Raw genomic sequence first — 23822 nt, forward strand, 5'->3', positions numbered from 1 at the left:
AGCATTACTTTACTAGCGTGTGGGATGAGTGCAATTGTAGCTATATAACATCAGGCTAAAGACTAGCACGGGGGCACTCTTTCTGCCCCCTTCTGATGTCTATCTCCGCAGCTTTCTCTAGCTCTTTCATACTTTAATAAATCTTTATTACACAAAAGCTCTGAGCGATCAAGCCTCGTCACTGGCCCCAGATTGAATTCCTCTCCTCCAGAGGCCAAGAATGCTGGCATCTTTCACAGCTCAGCAACAACCTTTCAGCAGTGTTGTGATAATTTCAGGAGAACAGTGAAGGGACTCAACCATACACATTAGATCATTCTGATTTAAGACTCCTACTAAATATGCAGGAATACTCTCACCAACATGGAGATTTTTCCAATCCAATTTCTGAATTCCAAAAGGAATTTTTAAAAAAAATCTTATTGCTGAGCTTACCCCTATGTCATATTTTTCTCCTGTTTTGTGTGTATCTGTGCTGCCCTTTCTGTCCTTGGGGTGACTTGATTTCTAATTTATTCCTGAAAACCCTTATACATGAGGATTTGTCAGTCAGGCACATGAAAAATATGGTCCCAAAATGTTGACCTTGTAGGAGATGTTTCTCATCCAGCTATTTTACACTTTCCTGTGGTCACATTTATCAGTATTTCCCATTATGGTTTCTAGAGTTGGGGACATCAAAAAAAAAAAAAAGACCTTTTCAATAAGGCTCCATTCTAGAACATTCACAATCTGGTTTTCACTTTTTAATTTTCTGATGGTTCTGGATGTATTTAGTTTTAAAGACCTGGGACTCACACTGTCCTCTTTCTCCACCTGCTGAGCCATTTCTCCCAAACATTTTTTTGAAAAATAAAACTGATCTCTCTCTTGGTCCAAAATCCACCATTCTGTTCACCCAGCCCTGCACCATCCATACCTGGATTCAGCAACAGGGGTTTTCCTTACAGTTTAATTCCTGACAGGCTTGGTCCTCTGATATGGCTCTATATGAGAATTTTTCAAACTATTTGGTCCTTTTTCCGTTTTTGGTAAGGAATCCTTGAGTTTTATAGTGAGAATCATCTTACTTGATGAACAGAGAAATAGTACAGGAATAAATCATGAGGGCAGAGGGTCCCCTCTGATCTTTTTCCACTTCCTGCGACTGGCCCTGAGGCATCATCGTAAAACTCCAGTTCAGTTCAGTTCATTTGCTCAGTCGTGTCCGACTCTTTGAGACCCCATGGGCTGCAGCACGCCAGGCCTCCCTGTCCATCACCAACTCCTGGCACTTGCTCAAACTCATGTCCATTGAGAGTGATGCCTTCCAATCATCTTATCCTCTGTTGTCCCCGTCTCCTCCGGCTTTCAATTTTCCCAGCATCAGGATCTTTTGCAATGAGTCAGTTCTTCACATTAGGTGACCAAAGGGTTGGAGTTTCAGCTTCAGCTTCAGTCTCTCCAATGAACACCCAGGACTGATCTCCTTTAGGATGGACTGGTTGGATCTCCTTGCAGTCCAAGGGACTCTCAAGAGTCTTCTCCAACACCGCAGTTCAAAAGCATCAATTCTTTGACACTCAGCTTTCTTTATAGTCCAACTCTCAGGAATCCTGGAATCAGAGGACACCAGAGAGACTCCAAGGGCACTGTCTGCTCTGCACTCATAAGTGGAAACATTTGAAACAGATATTCACCAGGTGACTTTTTATTTATCTTTTTGTTGTAAGGCACCTTCCTTCCTTGGACAGCAAGGAGATCCAACCAGTCTATCCTAAAGGAGATCAGTCTTGAATATTCACTGGAAGGACTGATGCTGAAGCTGAAGCTCCAAAACTTTGGCTGCCTGATGTGAAGAGCTGACTCATTGAAAAAGATTCTGATGCTGGGAAAGATTGAAGACAGGAGAAGGGGACAACAGAGCATGAGATAGTTGGATGGCATCATTGATTCAATGGACATGAATGTGGGCAAACTCTGGGAAGTGGTGAGGGACAGGGAGGCCTGGCGTCCTGCAATCCATGGGGTCACAGAGAGTCGGACATGACTTGACGACTAGACAACAACAATAATCTTCCTTTGTGGTCAAGCTTATCCCTCTCCACTCAAGACTCATCCGCTGTCCTTGAGCTTGGGGACTTGTGTCCCAGCCCTAGGTCTATATGTCCAGATGCCAGGTCTGTACAAAGCCTCCAAGGTGGTCCCCTCCCCTCCCTAGAGTCCGGGCCTCGCTTGGCCGGTGGAGTCGGGGGAGGGACTGAGCAGCCACAGCTCTGGTCTGCCCTCCTCCCCAGGGGATCGCGCCTGTTGCCTTTCTCCACTCTGGCATTCCCAGAGCTAGCACCTCTGCAGAAGGTTCGCTCCATGCTGGGCACCTGCTTATCAGGGTCTCCTGTCTGGCGCTTTGTTCAGTCACCTACTGCCGTGTACCCAGCAACCCAGCACTTGGACAGCAACGTGTTATGACGTTCTCGCACCATCCAAGGGTCACCTGGGCTCAGATGGGAAGTCCTTGCCTGGAGTAGCTCGTGGGGTCAGATGGAGGGCAGATTAGAGACATGAAGGTGCCCAGGTCAGAAGGCCCAGAAGGCTGCGTCATCACACGGCCGTCCCCCTAGCTGCAGTGTCTGGAACAAGAACAGTCTGGGGGTCTCTCTCATGCATCTGGAGATTACCTGAAGGGGCAGGCTTCACAGTGGGGTTACAGGGTGCCCGAGGGGCCCGGGATTCAAGTACCATGGCGCGGGGGTCCTGACCAAAGTTCCAGTGTAAAGCTTGGCCCTGAGGGGGAGGTGCACCTCCAATCTCCTCTGAAGGAAAAGCAGATCTGGCCAAGGGCACTGGTGGCGGCAGCCTCGGGGCCTGGGACAGCCTTGGGCGGATGGGAAAGGGCCGCGGAGAAATCACCCAGTACTGGGCTTCTCAACAACCTGAGCGAGTGGGGACACTTGAAACATACTTAATTTCCCTTAGAAATAAAAATCAATTATGTTTCTCGTACCTGAATGTCAAGAGCCATGAATACCTCCAGCCATTTTGAGTTTGCATAAGCCACAGAGACTGTTAAAAATACTGGATGTGCAGAGGGGGCGTGGAAGGGTAGATGGATAGATGGATGGATGGATGGATGGATGGATGGATGGATGAATATATAGATGGGTGGAGGAATGGATGGGTGAGGTAGATGAATGGATGGGTGGGGTAGCTGGATGGATGGATGGGTGGATGCAGGGAGGGAGGGAAGGATGGATGGGCAGATGTTAAATGGACATTTAGAAGCATGACATCTCTTTGAAGATGAGTTTTCTGATCTTAAAAATTCGAATGTGGTCTGTTCACTGACTTGTGATGTCAAATGATGTCGTGATGTTTGGAAGAAAACAGTTTCAACAGCTACTCGCTTCTTTCCCTTGCACTTCAGTGACTCTTTCTCATGTAGAACTGTCTCCCTTTTCACAATATGTGCTCTCGAATCAACCCTGGCACTTCCTGAGTGCTGCAGGCCAGCCTTGGGGGCCAGAATCGGTCTCCTGGCCTCGCCTGCAGGTCTATGCGTGGGGCAGTGTGAGCCTGGTGGAACCCGGTGACCTTGAGATGAGTCAAGGGCAAGTTCAGTCCTGTTCTCTGCAGGCAGCTCTGCAGGCTGGATCTTCATCCGGATGCTTGGCCTTTGAAAGTAAGGTGGTCTAACTGGAACACAGTCAGGAATGCGTGGCTCGGTGCCCTGCCAGCTGCCTATGGGAAATGGACAAAAACGCATTCCATGGGCGAGCGTGTCCTTTGTGGAGTGCCAGGTCACTCCACAGCCGCATCCCCCGAGATTGTGAAAAACAGGTGAGCAGAGCAAACATGCTTAAACACAAAACAGGCCAAATGAACATAAGAGTTAAGTAGGATTTTAGCTCATTAGGGGGCTTCCCTGGTGGCTCAGCTGGTAAAGAATCCCCCTGCAATGTGGGAGACCTGGGTTCGATCCCTGGGTTGGGAAGATCCCCTGGAGGAGGGAAAGGCTAGCTCGTCAGGTGTCAGCCTGGGCTGCTCGAGGATACATCAACCACGGGAGCCGTGAAGCCGCCTCCACTTTCCGGGATCTCGAGCGGAGCTTGTCAGACTCCAGGGTGCTCAGGTCCCCAGGGCCTGTGAGAGTGGAGATCCTGGTTCGGGAGGCCAGGGCCGGGCCTGAGCGTCTGCATTCCTTACAAGCTCCAGCTGAGGCTGAGGCTGCTTGTCCTTGAGCCACACGGGAAGAGCAAGGGTCTACACACGGAGAGCAGGGTTGCGAGCCAAGGTGGAAGGGGGCTCTTCTCCTGAGAGGGCCTGGGGGCCTGCAGGAGACCACCTGCTCCTTCGCCCCCACCGCCTGCCCCTCTGCGCCCGACTCTGCCCCCTTCTCTTCCCCTCTCACGAGGTCTCATCCCACTCACGGCTCAGCTGAGATGTCCCATCACTGGAGGACTCCTGGGGCGCTGCCCACATTCAAAGCCCCTGGGACACCAGGGAGTCAGGGACACCCAGTTGTGATCCAGCCCTGGACCTGCTGCATAAGCAGAGACTGCCTCTGGGCCTGAGCTTCGCACTCATGCACCCGGAGCTGGGCAGTAGCTAACACTGCAGGAGCAGACGTTCTTCAGAAACTGGTGCAATGGGGAAAACAGACCTCAGAATAGATCTGGACCCAAATCAGAATACAGTGTGGACACGAGGGAATTACAGCCGAGAAATGGGGTAAGGGTCAGTGGACGGACAATTATAAGGGGAAACTTCAGGGGTGAAGGGGCTCTGGCTAAAGCAACCCAACAAACTTCTTGCTGAAGGCAGGCCCGGGAGGTCAGACATCCCCCGGGGTGGTGGTGGGGGCAGGGTGAGGACCCCAATCAGACAAGGAAGGTGATTAGACGTGGATGGCGGGTTTTTTGGTGAAACTGACCCAGCAGGGTTCCTGCTAAAACTGGATGTTATAGGGAAATGCACGCATGGGCCCAGGAGAAGTTCTGGGATCCCGACTGAAGTCTGTTCAAGCTAAGAATCTCTGCACCACCTGAGACAGCCAACCTCCTTCCTGCACAGAAAGCCCCAGAAAGCTTTATGCAAATTCAAGCATGGTGAAAGTCGTTCAGTCGTGCCCAACTCTTTGCGACCCCATGGACAATTCAGTCCATGGACTTCTCCAGGCCAGAACACTGGAGTGGGTAGCCTTTCCCTTCTCCAGGGGATCTTCGCAACCCAGGGATCAAACCCCGGTCTCCGGCATTGCAGGCAGATTCTTTACCAGCTGAGTCACCAGGGAAGCCCATTGCAAATTCAAGAGCGTGTAAATAACTTTGAGGTCCATATCAGTGGGCTTCCCCTCCTTCAGATGCTAGAGGGTGACTGCAGGCCCTGTGTGGCCTCAGCTCAATGCTGTGTGGGAGAAGGTCACCGCCAGAGCCCCTGGGCCCTGCCCTGGGCCGCTGAGGACAGGACCTTCCCAGACGACAAGGGACCTTCACTTTTCTCACCACCCCAGGTCCCTAGAAGCCCATCCTGGGCAGGGGGCCTGAATGCCTTGTCGGCATCCCAGAACCAGGCCACCCTCCCCTGCTGTCCCTTCTGTCTGGGTGGTGGTTCCAGGTTTTTCCTGCACCTGCCAGGGGAAGGGGACCCGTGGGACACACTGTGGCCACAGGGCCCCCCACACTTACCATGGGCCTCCGAGCGGATGCAAGCTCAGCCCCTTGACAAGCCGCACAGGCTGCGGGGACACGCGGGGGGCCACGAACCAGCCGGGGGCCTCTGCCGGGAGCTCAGCTCTGAGTAGCACTGGCACCTCAGGGGCTTGGAGGGCTAATCGAGGGATTTCTGCTGCCAGGAAAACGTGGAGTGCTTCAGGATTTGGAGAAACACAGCCTTCTCAGATCTGCCCGCATAGACCTCATCCTCTGCTCAGAAGGGACTCTGAATGGGTTTTCTCCTCTAGACAAGAGGGAGTTGCCACTCCACAACAGGTGTCTCCCCCGCCCCTGCTGCTTGGGCTCCAGATCAGAACGGTCTGGACTCAGCTCCTGGCCTGGACCACTCAGCTCGTGGGGTCACAGGCATCCTCTGGGGCATCACTGGCCTCCAAGCCTTCTCTGCCGGGGGAGGGGGCAGGACGGAATTGAGCAGGGCTGGTTGTGGTCGGCTGACTGGTGTGTGGTGGGCGAGTCAGCGGTCCTCCCTGAGCGTGCCTCCCTATAAAATGGAGAGGCCAGGCCAGGCGTGGTCAGAGCCCGTTTAGTGGACAGACGTGCCTCTGACACCTCTGTGCTTCTGTGTACTGAGTACATTGGTTTGAACGTAAATTTTGATGCTACAGAGAGTGTGTGATGTAACGTGTACGACTGTGCAGGGTCGTTTGCTCCAACCCCTAACTTTCTCCTTTTACAGGGGTCTCAGGGCCCTTGTATTTGCTGGGTTCAGTCTCAATGCATTTCTTTAAATCACAGAAAGTGAAAGTGAAGTCGCTCAGTCGTGTCTGACTCTTTGCGATCCCAAGGACTGTAGTCCACCAGGCTCCTCCATCCATGGGATTTTCCAGGTAAGAATACTGAAGTGGGTTGCCATTTCCTTCTCCAGGAGATCTTCCTGACCCAGGGATTGAACCTGGGTCTCCTGCATTGCAGGCAGACACTTTCCCATCTGAGCCACCAGGGAAGTTAAGTCACAGAAGCAATTTGCAAATGTCATCGGCTTGAAAGAACTTCTCTGTGGTGCTTTAGGAAAACAGAAGAGAGCGGAGAAGTCTTCCTTCCCCTTCTGCTAAAGGCACTAATCCCATCATGGGCCTGCCCTCGTGAGCTCATCTAACCCCAGTCACCCCCCAAATGGCACCTCCTAACACCACCACTCTGGGGGCCAAGACCTCAACAACACGTGAGTTTAGGGGTGACACAAACATTCTGTCTATAAGGGTGGTGCTAACAGAAAAAGACAAATTCTTTTATGATGAACTGTTTCTGCAGTGCTGTTATCAGCTTCCTTGTCCGGAGCAATTACAAATATTCATATAAGTCACTTCTGGAAAAGACACCAAAAGCAGGAACAAATTCCATTCCATGTACACACACACACCCTCACACATGCACACAGTCTGCCGTGAAATTCCAAAGCTTGTTACATACAAACATGTGTTACCATGCTTCTTCTAAGCTCACCCTCATACATGACCATGCACTCCCCGGCATAAGACAGGAGAGTGGGCAACAACGGAGATTTTCCTGCCGGAAAGTCAGCGTCAACGTCTCAGCGCTGTTTCTGCATCTCCGAGTCAGCCTCGTGACGTGTCCACACCCCACTCTCTTCTCCCTTGGACGCCACCCCTTGCTGCTCCAAACCTGAGATCACCATTTCCCTGCAAACAGATTCTTTCTCACCGTCAAGCCTTCTGTCCCTTGGCTGATGGCCCCACCCTGTGAGGCTCCCGTGGGGCATTCAGGGCTCCTGTCCCCAGCCCACCCCCAGCACCCCACCAAATGTGATGCTCCCCTCCTCCCACCCCTAGAATCCGCCCCTCCCCACCCTAGTCAGGGCTCCCATCCATCCCCTCCCCGCCTCCCTCCAGCTGCAAGGGGGAGTTTTCTGAAAGAGGAATCTGTGCTGGACTGTGGCTCGCAGGCCTTTAGGGTCTCCGCTGCGTCCCCTGACATGCAAGTTCCCGGTGACCTGGGTTTGCCTCCCTCTCCACCTCCTTGCTCTTCATGGCCCTGATGTTCACCCATTCATCAAATGCTCAGGATCTCAAAAGTGTCGAATGAAGAAATGAATGGAGGAATGAATGAAGAGAGCCTGAAGGCCTCAGCCTCACTGTATGTCCTCCCAAGTCCCCAGCCTGGGACGCTGTCCCTCCTCCCTGCAGGGCTGATTGTAACCGAGGACCTGGCTTGCACCTGGCTGGATTTCAGAGCTGTGACAGGCCAGGGGCCACTGCTGCTGGGGCCCTCCCGCACCCTCTCAGAGGACAGGGCCTGCAGAGGGCTGTCCCACCTGCCATCGACTAGGCTTGAGGACTCCCGAGTCATCTTAGCTGGGGCCTCACATAGAGCAGAGCAGAGACAAGTCACCTCCACTCCGCTGGGTCCTGCCTAGATTTCTCACCCACATGAGTGGCGGGAGATGATGAAACGATTGCTGCTTTAAGCTACTCCATCCCAGGTGACGTGTTGTTTGGCGAGCGGTAGCTGACACAGCTGTTAACGTCACAAGTCCCGCCAAGGGCCGGGCAGTGCCCTCCGGGCCCTGTGCTCAGTGACTCTTCAGTCGTCACCACTTCCACTACCCACCCGGTCAGGGGCGAGGAAACATGTGCCGAGGCTCAGGTGCGCCGCCCGGGGCTCTACAGCCCGCCAGGGCAGACTGACTGTGATAGTTTTCCAAATGCACCTGAAGAGCTTCAGACTCTTGAAACCGACGGGCCTTGCCGCGATCTGATGTCATAGGGTCATTCAGGTGGCCTGCAGCATCCATCTCTCTCCTGATAGCCGAGGGCGGAGGTGATCCCTCATAGGGGCAGAGTGATCGGCTCCATCAGCTGCAGGAGGAGCCTCTGTGCTTCCAGGGAGAGGCAGGTGCCCACACCTGCAGGGCATCCTCCTCACCTGGGAACAGGCCTGCTTCTGAGCACCTGCTCTGCGCTTTCATCCCGGCAGTGAGAGCCCCCTGAACACGCCCCCTCCCGAGCCCTGGGATCTGCCCGCTTCACCCAGGTCCCCTCCTGCCCCTCCCCCTATCACCGACCCCCACCAGACTGGCCTCCCCGCTGGCACCGTTCCCCTGGAGCTCTGTACATATTATTCACCCGCTTGCTCCAGAGATGCTGGGACCCAGGCTCCATCAGAGCAGGACATGCCCGATCTGTCCCCCAGTGTCCAGACCAGAACCGAGTGTGTACTTTACATTAGCAAATTACTCCCCACTCTCAGGGTGCAGATGGTGCCCTCGGCGAGCAGAGGATTCCGCCTTTGGCACGCGTGCCCCTCTACGGGATCTCAGCACCAGGGGCTGCTGAGGGGCCGTGAGGGTCGGGTCCATGACTCGATGTGAGCAGGCCGCTGTCTCTACCAGGCCCTGCTGGGAGGGAGGAGCCGGGGGCCCGGCCCAGCTGTGCAAGAACCACGGCCTCCCAGTGCCTGTGGATGCGTCCTGACTGTCTCCAGGCTCCCAGAGGAGAGTCTGGAAGGACGGAGCAGGGGACGAGGTGGGGTGATGGGGACCTCTCTGTGGGCACCGCCCTAGCCAGGACACAACAGGTGTCATCATGCAGGGTGGTTAATGGGAACAAGCAGTGGACAAGTCAGCCGAGGACACGGCAGCCCGGTGAGGGCTGCTCCCTTGCCCTCTGTCCTCCGGCCCTGGAGCGCCCACTCGGGGTGAGGATGTCCCTCCTTTAAGATGGAATCCTTGGCCTGTAGCCTTTTTAAAATTTATTTACTTATTTAACTGGAGGATAATCACTTTACAGTATTGTGATTTTTTTGCCTTACATCATCATGAATCAGCCATAGGCATGTGTGTCCCCTCCATCCTGAACCCCGCTCCTACCTCCCTCCCCACCCCATCCCGTCAGGTTGTCACAGAGCACCAGCTCTGTGTCCTGTGTCATACATCAAAATTGCACCGGCTATCTATGTAACATTCTTCGGCATTGCCTTTCTTTGGGATTGGAATGAAAACTGACCTTTTCCAGTCCTGTGGCCACTGATGAGTTTTCCAGATTTGCTGGCATATTGAGGGCAGCACTTTCACAGCATCATCTTCTAGGATTTGAACTAGCTCAACTGCAATTCCATCACCTCCACTAGCTTTGTTCATAGTGATGCTTCCTAAGGCCCACTTGATTTCTCACTACAGATGTCTGGCTCTAGGTGACCTGAAATTAGAAAAGGCAGAGGAGCCAGAGATCAAATGGCTGACATCTGTTGGATCATAAAAAAAGAAGAGAGTTCCAGAAAAACATCTACTCCTGCTTCATCAACTACACTAAAGCCTTTGTCTGTGTGGATCACAACAAACTGTGGAAAATTCTTAAAGAGATGGGAAAACCAGACCACCTGACCTACCTCCTGAGAAATCTGAGAAGCAACAGTTAGAACTAGACATGGAACAACAGACTGGTTCCAAATCAGGAAAGGAGTACCTCAAGGCTATATATTGTCACCCTGCTTATTTAACTTACATGCGGAGTATACATCATGCGAAATGCCGGGCTGGATGAAGCACAAGCTGGAATCAAGATTGCTGGGAGAAATAACAATAACCGCAGATATGCAGATGACACCACCCTTACGGCAGAAAGTGAAGAAGAACTAAAGAGTTTCTTGATGAAAGTGAAAGAGGAGAGTGAAAAAGCCAACTTAAAACTCAACATTCAAAAAACTAAGATCATAGCATATGGTCCCATCACTTCATGGCAAATAGATGGGGAAACAATGGAAACAGTGACAGACTTTATTTTCTTGGGCTCCAAAATCACTGCAGATGGTGATTGCAGCCATGAAAGTGAAAGATGCTTTCTCCATGGAAGAAAAGCTATGACCCACCTAGAGAGCATATTAAAAAGCAGAGACATTATTTTGCCAACAAAGGTCTGTCTAGTCAAGGCTATGGTTTTTCCAGTGGTCACGTATGAATGTGAGAGTTGGACTATAAAGAAAGCTGAGTGCCGAAGAATTGATGCTTTTGAACTGTGGTGTTGGAGAAGACTCTTGAGAGTCCCTTGGACTGCAAGGAGATCCAGCCAGTTCATCCTAAAGCAGATCAGTCCTGGGTGTTCATTGGAAGGACTGATGTTGAAGCTGAAGTTCCAATCCTTTGGCCACCTGATGCGAAGAGCTGGCTCATTTGAAAAGACCCTGATGCTGGGAAAGATTGAGGGCAGGAGGAGAAGGGGACGACAGAGGATGAGATGGTTGGATGGCATCACTGACTCAATGGACATGAGTATGGGTGGACTCCGGGAGTTAGTGATGGACAGGGAGGCCTGGCCTGCTGCGGTTCATGGGGTCTCAGAGTCGGAGACAACTGAGCGACTGAACTGAACCGAATGCATGTGTTTCAATGTTATTCTCTCAAATCATCCCACCTTCTCCTTCTCCCACTGTGTCCACAAATCTGTTGCTTACCTCTGTGTCTCCTTTACTGCCCTGCACGTAGGCCCGGAGTGTTTACCCAGGCAGGCAGGCAGGGACCAGCGGGCCTCCTGGTTGAGCAGAAGTCCTGCCTGCCCCGCTCGGCTCAGGAGTAGGCAGCACCCCACTTGGAGGCTCAGACACAGACTGGGACCTCGTGTCACCTCCTTCTCCAGGGTCAGCCCAGCTGGACGCCCTGTCGCCCCTTCCCCGGCATTTTGGCAGCTGCCTCCCCCGCGGGTCCTCTCCGGGCAGCAGATGGGAGTGAGGTGGGCCCAGGTAGGAGGTGCCAGACCCATGGGGAGAGGTTCACACTCTTGTCCAGCAACCAGGACAGACGCCCGGCCTCCCCGTGCGCCACCAAGATGTCCCTGCACAGCAGTGTGGTCCCGAAAGCCACGGTCACAGTCCTGTCCGTTTCTCCTCCTGCCGTCGCGACCCCAGAGTCCTGCTACCCATGGATGCTTATGGATGGCTCACCTCACAGTTTCTGAGCCCTGTCTGTGGAAGGGGCCCTGTCCGTTTTAAGAGCTTGAAGGACGCTGAGTCCAAGTTAATCCCCTTCCACGGGAACTGTAAGAGCTTAAATCATTGCAGCAGAAAGAGAGCATTTGGCAAACTGGTGTTAAAATTCTCAAAACAAACTTATTAGTTAATGCAGCCTGTCACCATGACAACCAAACAGCCTAGAAACAAACCATTAGCACACAGATTTATTACTGTGGAAGGTTTAGCTAATACCGTTCCAGAGGTGTATTATTTTCCACTTTCAGATATAATAAAAAGACTAATTTAAAATCCTGCATGAAAGCACAGTCTGCCACAGATCTCCGTCCACAAAAGCAAAGCCCGCAGAGCACGCGGTAGCGTGTCTGCACGTGTGAGCGGCCTGCACCTCCCGCCCCCAGCCGTCCCAGATGTGAGGGGCGCAGGTGCGTCCTCCGCAGGGGGCCGCCCTCCTTGGCCAGAGTGGAGCACCAGGGGTGAGTAGGGACCTCGAGTCCCAGCCAGGGCTCAGGGCTTCCTTCTCGACTTGCCCTCAGAATCATGTTAGAAGGACCTTCCCAAGTTCAGTCCAGGAGACGCCGATGGGAGCCAGTCCTGTTTGCAGCTCACGAAGCGGTCACTACACGGCTGGAAGGCGAGATGCCGCTCCTGAGCCCTCCCCCGCCTTGTTTTGGAACTCGATTTCTCTCCAGAAGAGGAGCGCCACCCTTAGTGGGTGTGACCAGGAGTCACGGCGCCCCCTCTCCCTCTTGGTGCGGTGACCCTCCCCATGACCTCCCCCCACTCCCCCACCGCCCCCCAGAAAGGCCCTCCTTCACCCCGCCCTCCCCTCGACCAGCGCTGTCCAGTCCAGGCCAGGGCCTGGCCGGGGTCTGACTGCACCGTTGCTAGTCTCCGTCCCCTGTGTGGCGGAGTGTTTCCTCGTTTGTGAGTTTATTTACATCCTGAAAGTAGGCGCTTGGGGCTTTAGCTCCATCTCCAGCTCGGTGAGCGTGGACCCCTGGTCCAACTGCGAGGAAGGGACGTTCTGAGATGGCCCCGGGTGCCCAGAAGGGGCTGGCGCCATGATCAGGGCAGGGCTGGTGAAGTGGGGACAGAGTGGACCCCGTCCACATCCTGGGGAGGCCCCAGCCCCTCAGCAAGTGGCCCAAGTGCAGGGGAGGGTTTCCAGGGACGGGTCTGTAGACTGCGCGACCCTGCGGGGAGCGAAAGGGCCAGGAGACACGCGGCTGACTGGCCACTTTAGAGACGTCTCAGGTGGGACCAAGGGGACATTTTGAGAATACCGGGACAGCAGGTGTCGCAACCACGACAGGACCGCGGGGGCCAAGGGCGGCAAGAGTCGGGGCCAGGAGAGACGTTGCTGACCGGGGTCCATCTGTAGTGACCTGGGCCCATCACCACTCTGGTTATCGCCAGCCTTGACCGAGAAGGTGGAAAACAGGGACAAGAGGGGTCAGCGCTCAGGGGTCAGGGGTCAGGAGGGGTCAGTGTCTTTAGCAGCCTGGGTCTGACAGCGGGCCTGTGAAACACGGGTAATGACAGGGGGCGTTAACAGGAAGGGTTGTGCCAGGTTCTACCGGAAGTATTTCTCAAGGGTCAGTTCACCTGTCCACCCGGTAGCAGGGTCAGGGCTGTCGCTACCCTCAGGGCTCAAGCCGATGGCAGCAGACCCGTGCCGCCGCCCGCCTCCCGGGAGTGTGCCAGGCAGGCCTGGAGCTCTGGGGGCCGATGGACAACCAGGGCCTGGAGTATGCCAGGGAAGGCTGAAGCAGCTGGCACCGAGGGGCCAGCCCCTGCTGCCTCCCAACCCCAAGCTCAACGCTAAGCCCCATCGCACTGGGCGCCCCCATCCATGGCCTGATAGGGCGGCACCCGCCTCTAGGGCAGTGGGGAAAGCTGCCCACCCCCAGACCTTCCCCAGCAGCGGCCACAGTGGTGGGAGGGGCTGGCCGTTGAGTTTGATGTGTATCACCCCCTCCTCCTCCTCCGAGCTGGATGGGGGGTCACTCCAGGGCACTGCGGGGCCAGGCGCTCAGCTTCAGGACTTGGCCAGATGGAAGGTGGACACGCGGAGCCCTGGGGCCTACACCACAGGCGGGAGCAGGTGGGGCCCAGGGTGGCTGCATGAGGGACCGCCTTTCTGGGCGAGGCCTGGGAATGCAGACATGAGGAAGAGTCTGGAACAGAGCTTCTTTCCTGGACAAGGAGGTGTCCTACCTGAGGGGAAAAGCTGAGATCCTGGGCTGAAGTTGGGAAATGGTGGGGCTAGCAGGAGATTAGAGGGTTTAGACTGAAGCGGCAGGAAGGCCACATCCAGGTGGGAGGCACCGAGAGGAGCATCCTTAGAAGAGGCTGGTCCTGGAGAGGGGAGGAGGGAGGTCAGAGGTCAGACAAGAGCTAGGGACGGTGGGGAGGGGCAGGCATCCAGATCTCCAGAGCCTGGAGATCACAGGGTCAGGGGAGCCTTGGGGGGTGGGGTGGGGGCAGCCCCCTGCAAAGACATGAACACAATAGAAATGAGGCAATGATCACAGGAGATGGTCCATAAAGAGCTGGGAATGTTGGTGGGGGGAGTGGATCCAGGACACGGGAGAGATTGATCTCCCCCTGGGGCAGGGCTGCGGGACAGTGGGCAGGGGTCTCACCAACAGCTGTCCACTCAGAGGAGTGTAGCATCAGGGCCTCTGAGACAGGGCAGGAAGCTGAGGCAAGAGTCCCTGAGCAGAGAGTGGAGTCTTTTCTCCTGAGCGGCAGGAGAGAGACAGACAGAGACTCCTGTGCAGCCCTGGCTGACAGCTGGGCCTGGAGCGCCTCCTCACTGGGCGCCAAGGGATGGTGTTTGCATTTTATCCAGCTGTGGTCAGCATCCTGAGAGATGAGTGTGCAGGGGGACGTGGGGGTCTGGGCACTAGTGGACCAGCTACTGTGAGTGAAAATGTTGCTGCCGTATCAGGAAACAAAGGAGGCCGCAGCCATGAAGCCATCACACAGCAGCCACCCCCAGAGGTGCACCCGTGAGGACTCAGGATGAGAAAGCCGAGGACAGTGACCCCAGAGAGCTGACTGCACAGCAAAGGAGTGACTGTGGTGGGCCCAGACCCCTGCACATCCACAGAAAACCATTTAATTCTTAAGCTTGAGATGGCCGTGCCACGCTCAGTCACTCAGTCGTCTCTGACTCTCTGTGGCTCTTTGTGACCAACTCTTTGTGGACTGTAGCCCGCCAGGCTCCTCTGTCCATGGGATTCTCCAGGCAAGAGTACTGGAGTGGGTTGCCATCCCTTCTCCAGGGGATCTTCCTGACCCAGGGATTGAACCCAGGTCTCCTACACTGCAGACAGATTCTTCACTGTCTCAGCCACCAGGGAGGCCCACAACGTCTAGTTTTCTTTAATTAACTGTAATCCTTTGATGTTCCAACTACCTGGCCTTGGTTGCAAAAACTCCTATATATCCTGCCCCCCTCCCCCCTCCCACCACACCTTGTCTCTGTGGAGCTGTCCCTCGGAGTCACCTGAGATGCTGTGTCCCAAGCTTGAGGCCTCAGTTTTGCCCACCAAATAAAACACGACTCTCAGCTTTTATGCTGGGCCTTTCTTTTCAGTTGACAGTGCAGAGGGAGCACTGCCTGGTCCTCCGCTTGTAAAGAGCAAAGCGCCTTCACTTGACTCTGGGGAGGAAGCAGTCAGGGGGGCATCAGTGGACAGGGGTGCTGTGGGTGCCACTGGATGGAAATAGCAAAGGGCTGAGGCCACAAGGGACATCGAGAGGTGGATGAACACAACCCCGTCGTTTTTCATTCTATTGCCAAGCCTTTTCTCCCATCACCTTTCTTGTAGGAGCAACACCCAGCTTCTCTAGGGTAATTCTTCCCCCGCTCTCTGTCCCACTTGGCTCTGCAAGGACCAAAAGGTTGCTGTGGACTTTGCCACTTTCATCCGGGTTCATTCTGACCTTGTGGCAAACACTTTGTTCTGTCAAAGACAGAGGCTCATTCATCGTTCATGAAAGAACTGAATAAGACATAAAATTCAGTTGTGGACAAGAGCAATTATCCAAGGGTAATTACATGCCATTTTTTCAGTGCTAGCTAAAACAAAAAGCATTGGATTTTTTCCCCAATTCAAATGTATTATTACTGGTAGAAACAACATAAAATAAAGTCAACAAAAATTGAAATTGCATGCAATAAAAATTGTTATAGATAAAAATTGAACAACAGAAAAATCATTGTTAATATTGGGAACTATGAAACTGAACCAGGGAAAATGAAAGCTGGTAGAAATAATTAACAGAAAATGAAACTGACATTATGTAAAAATACACATGTTAAATTCGTTGATTCAGAATGACAGAAGAATAAAAAAAGTTCTTAAAATTTTGATCTGTGCAAATTACCCAAGAAATTTGGCTTTGTGGAAGTAATGGCCACAAAAGAATACACATTAGCAGAAGATACAATTGTTGAAATTAGACATCGTTAAAAAACAAAAACAAAATCCTCAAAAACCCACAAGAATGGATGAATCAAATTGTCACTGAAAAATAAAAATGGAAACAGTCTGGTTAACTACACTGTGTAGAAACTGATCCAATAAGTAAACCAGCTTAATCGGATCCGCTTCAGAAAACGCTTCCCTGGCAGACCTCAACCGCTGCTGGTACAATTCTGATGACGGCGATGGTGCATGGACGTGGAGTCAGAAACTCTCAGGATGAACACGTCTACTGGTCAAAATGGTGACGCCAGACAGCTTAACTGGAGGGACCCTCAGTGACGGGCCAGGCTTCCCCTCGGCGCTGGTGGGGTTGGTCCTGCCACGCCTGCGGCCATGACCGGCCCAGTGACCACGTGAGAGCCCTTTGGTGAGATTTAACGCTTGACCTCTGCCAGAAGGAAAGTCTCTCCCTTTATTCTGGGTCACAAGCCAGAAGAATCCAGACTTGGGCTCCAGTGGCCACCGTGGCAGCCAGGTGGAGACACGTGCTTAAAGAACAGAGTCCCTCCAAACTGAGACAGAAGCAGGGAGGGGACAGGAGAGGGGGCGTAGAGAGAACAGACCACCTCCCCGGAGCCCACGGGCCCAGCTGCGCTTGCCGCCTTCCATTCCTGTTCCGGGCAAGCCAGTCACTGAGGTTAGGTTTCCGTGACCTGTGACCGAAAGGGCCTGAGCAGTACAGGAGCTGACCCCCGGATCAGGTCACAGGGCAGGGGTGAGAGGGTGAAGGTGCAGGAGGCAGAAGGCTGCGGTAGACACCGTGGGTACAGATCCAAGTCTCAGCGCCATGCCAAGACACAGCTCAAGGTCATGAACATGTCGGCTTGAATAATGGTGAAGGTCAATAACCGTGAGAAAACTGCAGGGTCGGGGCTAGGATGGTAACTCTGTGACCCACGGGGGCCTCAGCATCGTCTAGAATGGTGTCTGTATTTGGTGGAGGGATGATAAACTGGCTTCCATGGTCCCTGCGGGTCAGGGGAGGGGTTGGTCAGGAGCTCTGCAGGAGGCAGTGAGGAAGGGTCAAGGGCAGCATCCTTGGATATCACGAGGCTGGAAACCAAGGAGGGCCACTCACGAGTCTGATTGGCAGAGTTCTGTGACATTCACTTCACCTATTAGGTTACCGCGGGCTGCACTGTGATCCTGTCAAAATTCACAGACACTGTGTGTGTGTGTGTGTGTGTGTGTGTGTTTGTGTGTGCTCAGTCATGTCCAAGTCTTTTTGACCCCATGGACTGTAATCCACCAGGCTCCTCTGTCCATGAAATTTCCCAGGCAAGAATACTGGTAGGTAGAGGACATATGTATACCTATGGTTGATCCACGTGGGTGTTTGCCACATATACTATACTGTATATAACACAATACTATAAAGCAATTATCCTTCAATTAAAAATAAATAAAATTTAATAAAAGAAAAAAGAATACTGGAGCATGTTGCCATTTCCTTCTCCAGGGGATCTTCCCAACCCAGGGATCGAACCCTCGACTCTTTCATCTCCTGCATTGGCAGGAAGATTCTTTACCACTAGCACCACCTGGGAAGAGCCTCAAAATTCACATTTTGAACTCCTGACCCCCAGGACCTTAGCAGTGACCTGATTTGGGGACAGGGTCATTGTTGATGTTATTAGTTAGGATAAGAGTAGTGTGGAATAGTTACGCTAGAGTAGTGTGGTCCTGAATCCAACATGACTGGTATTCTTATAAAACGGGGAATTGGGGGCCCAGATGGGCTCCCAGAGAGAGTCCCAGGTGAAGATGGACATGGAGGTCCACCTGCCAAGGACCACACAGCTTGTCAGCAAACTCAGAAACAGGAGGGATGCCTGGAACAGCTTCTCCCCATAGCTCAGAAGGAGCCTCGCTCTTGGACTTCCGGCCTGCACACAGTGTGGGAACATGCTCACGGGAGGCTGGCATCCTCTGGGGCCCTTGCAATGGCAATCCACTCCAGTACTCTTGCCTGGAAAATCCCATGGATGGAGGAACCCTGGTAGGCTGCCGTCCATGGGGTTGCGAAGAGTTGGACATGACAGAGCGACTTCACTTTCACTCACTGGAGAAGGAAATGGCAATCCACTCTCCAGTGTTCTTGCCTGGAGAATCCCAGGGGTGGCCGAGCCTGGTTGGCTGCCGTCTATGGGGTCGCACAGAGTTGGACATTACTGAAGCGACTTAGCAATAGCAGCAGTAGCAGCATGGGCCCTTGCTACATCAGCCCTGGGAAACTAAAGCAAAAATATCCCTCCATGGGGAGTCCTCCCATCAGAAGGAGTGTGATGTCCAGATGGGTGTGTGTGTGCGCACGCGGGGGAGTGTGTCAGTGGCTCCTATGAGTCTCAAGCTGGAAGCACGCTGATGTCATGAACATGTGTGGACAGACAAGTGTCCCTTGGATGAGCCTGTCACCCCCTGACTCGGGTTCCCGGGGACCGATGCAGAGGCGGCAGCCGAGTGGGGGCTGCCCACCAGGTGGGAGCGGCCGTCTGGGAAGGGAGCCCGAGTCCTCCTGTAGAGAGGGGATGGAGGAGGGATGGGGAGACAGAGCTGCTGGGGATGCAGGGGAGCCCTGGCCTGCCTGGGCAGGACCCCAGCTGGTGGGTTCACGTCTGCTCACCACAGCTCCCCTCTCTCAGGGGCCGCTGCGGGAGGCCATTATCACTGCCCCATCCTGAGATGGTCCCCAGAGCTGCACAGCCATGCCCACCTCGCATGCCCCCACTCACAGGGCAGACCCGGACCTCCGCCCCACTTAGGTCTGGGAAGACCCAGCTCCTGGCTCCTCCTCACATGGTTCCTCAACCCCGAAACCTGAAAACCCCAGGCTCAGGCCCTCCACCCAGGGCAGGGCTTTGACCCCTCAGCTCCGACAGACTCTGTGGGTTCAGACAAACCTCCCAGGGCTCTGGAATGGCCCCTTCTCATGTAAAACAGAGAGCTGGGATTCTGGAGGCCCCTTTTGCACAGTGATCCCCATCTCCCTGCAGTTTGCTCCCTTCCCACCAGGGTACCCCCGGGGTCCACTGTCCCCACTGACGGGTCCTGTGAGCAGAGGCAGTGCCTTGTGGGGGAGCGGCGCGGTGCTGCTGACGGCAGGGCAGGGGTTCAGGCAAGGACAGGGCCCGGCTGGGGGGCCGAGCCGGGCTCCGCACCCTCCTTTCCCCTCACAAATACGCAAGCCCAGCCCGGCGCACACCCCCCCGGGGCGCTCGAGTGCCCTCCAGGCTCTGTATCCCCAGCCCAGACTCTCCAGGAGGCCTGGCCCTTTGTCCTCACCCTCCACCCCCCTGGGAAGCCAGACCAGGAAGGAAAAGTCTCACAGACCCGCCGCGCTCAAGGGCGCCGGGTGCTTTGTTTTCTCTCCGAGCCCAGGCATACTTCATTTCTGGCAGGATCGCCCAGATAATTCATCACTCGAGACAATTCTCATTTTCATTTAATGGGAAACCAAAGGTGTCCCCAGGTCACCGGCCCTAACGTTGGACTAACGTCATGGGAGGTGAAACAGGAGGGAGGGGGGCTGCGTCAGTTACTGTTCTGCGATTGGTGGATGACCAGCGCCTTCTTCTTCATACAAAAACCCTTCCTTTCATGCCAGAGAAAGCCCAATAATGAGCAATATGTTCTTTTAGGGAAAAGTGGTGCATCTGCGAGCATGGGGCTGCTTCCCTGAGAGCCTGGGACCTGACCTGAGAGGCTGTCATCCCCACCCCCAGCCCCTCACTGGCAGCCACAGGCCACACGGTTTGCTGCTTGGCCTTCAGCGGGTTTTGAGAAATAATTGCCATCTGTCCACAGGCACATTGCCACGTGTCCCAGTCTAGGGACACGAGCCATTGTTGCGTGCTGTGTGCAGGAGGCTGCTTCCGGGACATCTCCCAGCCCTGCCTGTCCTGCTCTCAGGGCAATCTGCAGGGAGTGTCTGGGGTGGGTGGTGAAGGAATGGGGCTTCCTTCTGCATCCATGTAGTTGGAAGTCTGACACAAATGAGATTCATCAGGAGTCGGCAGTGCCAGTGGGCACACTGTGGGCTGATGGCACCTTAGGGCGCATGCCTTGGGGCGAGCTATACGGTAGTGATCTGGAGGTCTTGGTGAACGGTGACAGCTGCCTTTCTGCCATCCCCTGGCTATGGGACCGTGTTTGCTAGCAGTCTGGGCTACAGTAACTGATAGACCAGCCAGTGAAAGGGAAGTCACGGCGGGGGTGGCTCCAGGTATGGGCAGGGAGGTGGTGCTTTGCTCCAGGTGGTCACTCGGGGATCCAGGCAAGGAGGGGCTGCCATCTGGAACATGAGGCTTCCAAGAGCACCCTGGCATCTCTCTCCCAGGAGGGGAACAGCACAGGTGGGATTTTCCTGGGACAGGTCTGGAGGAAACCCAAATGTCTCCCTACATTCCACTGGCCATAACTCAAGTCACAGTCGTTCCTATAAGCACCGCATGCTGGGAACTATAGTCCCTAACAAGGTGGGATGCTGGGAAGTGTAGTCCATATCAGCAGGGATGCTGGGAAGTACAGTCCAGCTGCGAGTTGGGGTGGCGTGTCTGCGGTCATGGCCCCTCAGAACACCTAGGCTGGGGCAGCAGAGGAGGTCCAGAGGCTCTGCCCCGTGAGGTGCAGGTGAGAGAGCTGAGGACACTTATCGTGGAGAAGGAAACCCAAGTGTGTCTGCATCCACGTAGTTGGAAGTCTGACACAAATGGGCTCTGTACATGAGAACACGAAGGGAAGTGCAGAAATGGCGAAATGCACGGAGAGCTATTCTGAGTCTTAGGAACAGCTGCTCCATGAAGAGGGATCTCGTTGCATGGACAGAGCCCCCAGGACTCAGAGAGCCGAGGGCCAAAACTGCAAAGCAGGGCTCTTCCCACATTTTAACTGCTGTTAAGAAAGATCTTCTTCTGCACGTCCGTCTTTCCTCTCCTCCATCCATCCTGTTTCACCCTTTGCTCTGCTCTGCAAACCCCTGCTCCTCGATCTTGGAGCAGCAGGTTGGGGCCCGGCCTGCAGAGCCAGGTTAATCCAGTTGTGTCTCCACTCAGGCAAGCCCTCAGCATCTACTGGACTCCTAGTTCCTTCCCCAGAACATAAAGAATAATAATAATTGGGGAGGGGGAGGTTACTGAAGGCCACCTACTGACCTTCAGAACAGACAAGCAATATCACAGAGCCGTATCTGCAAACCACCGTGAGCTTACAAACAAGGCTACTTGACGTGCTCAGTCCTGTCCGACTCTTTGCGACCCCACAGAATGTACCCGCCAGGCTCCTCCATCCATGGGATCTTCCAGGCAAGAATACAAGAGTGGGTTTCTGTGGCCTCCTCCAGGGGATCTTCCCAACCCAAGGATCGAACCCAGGTCTCCTGCATTGGCAGGCAGAGTCTTTACCACTGAGCCACAGGGAATCGCCACGTATGCTACTGTTACCGAATATTTCCCACCATGTTCACAGCTGTGACCTGGGCAGGCAGGCGACCTGAGGCACCAGGTGGGCACATGGGTGGAGCGCAGGCTGAGGGCAGGCCTGGCTGCATCCTCCTCTCAACAGAGAAGGCGCCTGGAGGGGTCAGCAATGCCTTCTGCTCCCGCAGGACCCGGCAGCCCCTCTCCTTCTGGGCCCTGGAACTTGGCTTGAAATGGGGTGCTGCTCAGACCACACTTTCAGGCTGGACAAGGTGCCCTTGAACTCAGCCCGGCCACCAAGTGGCAAAGGTGGCCTGGTGACAGAAGGAGCCAGCGGGGGTGGGGGGGGGCAAGACTCCCCCTGCTCCCCGGGAGCCGAGCTCCCCGGCTGCGCCCCCTGCTCCCGGGGCTCACCCGAATCTTAATCTCAGAAACAAGAGGCCGCAGGGGCATCCCCACCAGGTGCGTGGGCCTGAGGATGCGCCACAGCTGGGGGTGCAGAGCTCAGCGCCCCCCAGGATGAGGGCTCCGGCACCTCAGTCACTCTCAGGGGCATTAAGTACATGGCTCCGTCAGGGTCACCCTACCCCCAACTGTGCAGGCCACGCCTAATTTTCACCAGCAGAGAGCCAAGGGGCCACGTCCAGGGACTTTACTCCTCGGGTAAGTGTACCTTTAAGGTGTTGCTGTTGTGGTTGTTTAGTTGCTCAGTCATGTCCAATTCTTTGCAAACCCCAAGGACTGTAGCCAGGCTCCTCTGCCCATGGGATTTTCCAGGCAAGAATACTGGAGGGGTTTGCCCTTCCCTCCTCCAGGATCTCTTCCCAGCCTGGGGATGGAACCCACATCTCCTGCTTGGCAGGCGCGTTCTTTACCACTGAGCCGCCAGCGAGGCCCTGTACCTTTTAAGATCAGTTCCCAAATGCCCTACTCCTGTAGAAAAAACACAGAAGCCACCTCTGAAGACCCCGCACAAATCCTGGAGCCTGGTTGCCTGCAGACCAGCCAGAGAGATGAGCAGGCCTCACGCGCTCCCCCTCCCCGGGCAGCAGAGTGGGCACGCTCCGGGGAGCTGTGCACCTGTCCGCAGCTGCCGCGGAGGCCCCAAGAGGAGTCCCTGCATCGGAGCAGCTGGGGACCCCCTGCCGGCCCCTCCTGCGTCCACTGGCAACCTGAGCCAGCCTGCTTCATTTCTAGGTTGTTTATTTCCCGGCACAGAACCCGCATTCCTGAGCTTGTGTTTAAATCCATAGAGTCCAAAGGGCAACCAGGACTGTTTATCCACAGCTGGGCCTCCTTAAACCATTGTCTGACGCAGCCCCCTTTTCCAAGCCGTTTCCTATTTTCCTGCTGATACCAGAAAAACTTGACATTTTTCCCAAGGCTGTGAGCGCCCGGAAAGGCAGACAGCTGGCCTGAAGCTGGAGACGCAGTTAGAGGATCAATGGCCCACAGGAAACGGGCGATTAGGCTCCTCGGATCAGCTGCTGCTGCTAAAGGGCCCCTCCCTGCTGCACACCCTTACCCGCCGCTGGGCTCCGGCCACCGACCCTCGGGGCGGAGAGGGTAGAGGGTCGCACCCCAGCCGTCTGGCCTGACCCTTCCCCACCAGCCCTTTCAGAGACCCGGGGGCCCCTGGGCCGGGGGGCGGGGCTGAGCGCAGGGGTCCCCGCGATCCTGTTATATGATGACGTGGCAGGGCCAGCCATGGGAGGTGCCACTGCTCCGCGGGCCCCTGGTGAGGCGGTGCGGCCGCTTCGTGCAGGGTCACGGACTGCTCCGCACTGCTGATGCCTTCTGAAACCAAGAACTCTGGGTGCAATGCCCTTTCACATGCAAATGCACCTTTACCCCAGAGCAGAAGTGACAGTTCAGTCACATTTGTTCACTCAGCAAACATCTCTTGAGCACCAACTATATGCCAGGCGCTGGAATGCGGGGCTGAGCACAGTCAGGGTTGGGCGAGCCTCAGCGGGGAAGGTGGAGGGTGCTCACCCTCTTTTTTTTTTTTTTGTCTTTTTAAATTAAAAATTTTATTTATTTATTTGGCTATGCCGAATCTGAGTGACAGCATTCAGGATCTTCCATCTTTGTTGCTGCATGCGGAATCTTTAGTTGTGGCATGCAAACTCTTAGTTACGTCATGTATATTTAATTCCCTGATCAGGGATGGAACCTGGGTCCCCTACATTGGGATCATGGAGTCCTAGCCACTGGACCCCTAAGGAAGTCCCTCACCACTTCGTCTTTCGCTGTAACTGCTCACCCTCTTAAAA

Source organism: Muntiacus reevesi, chromosome 1, assembly GCF_963930625.1.
Source record: "Muntiacus reevesi chromosome 1, mMunRee1.1, whole genome shotgun sequence".
NCBI lineage: Eukaryota > Metazoa > Chordata > Mammalia > Artiodactyla > Cervidae > Muntiacus > Muntiacus reevesi.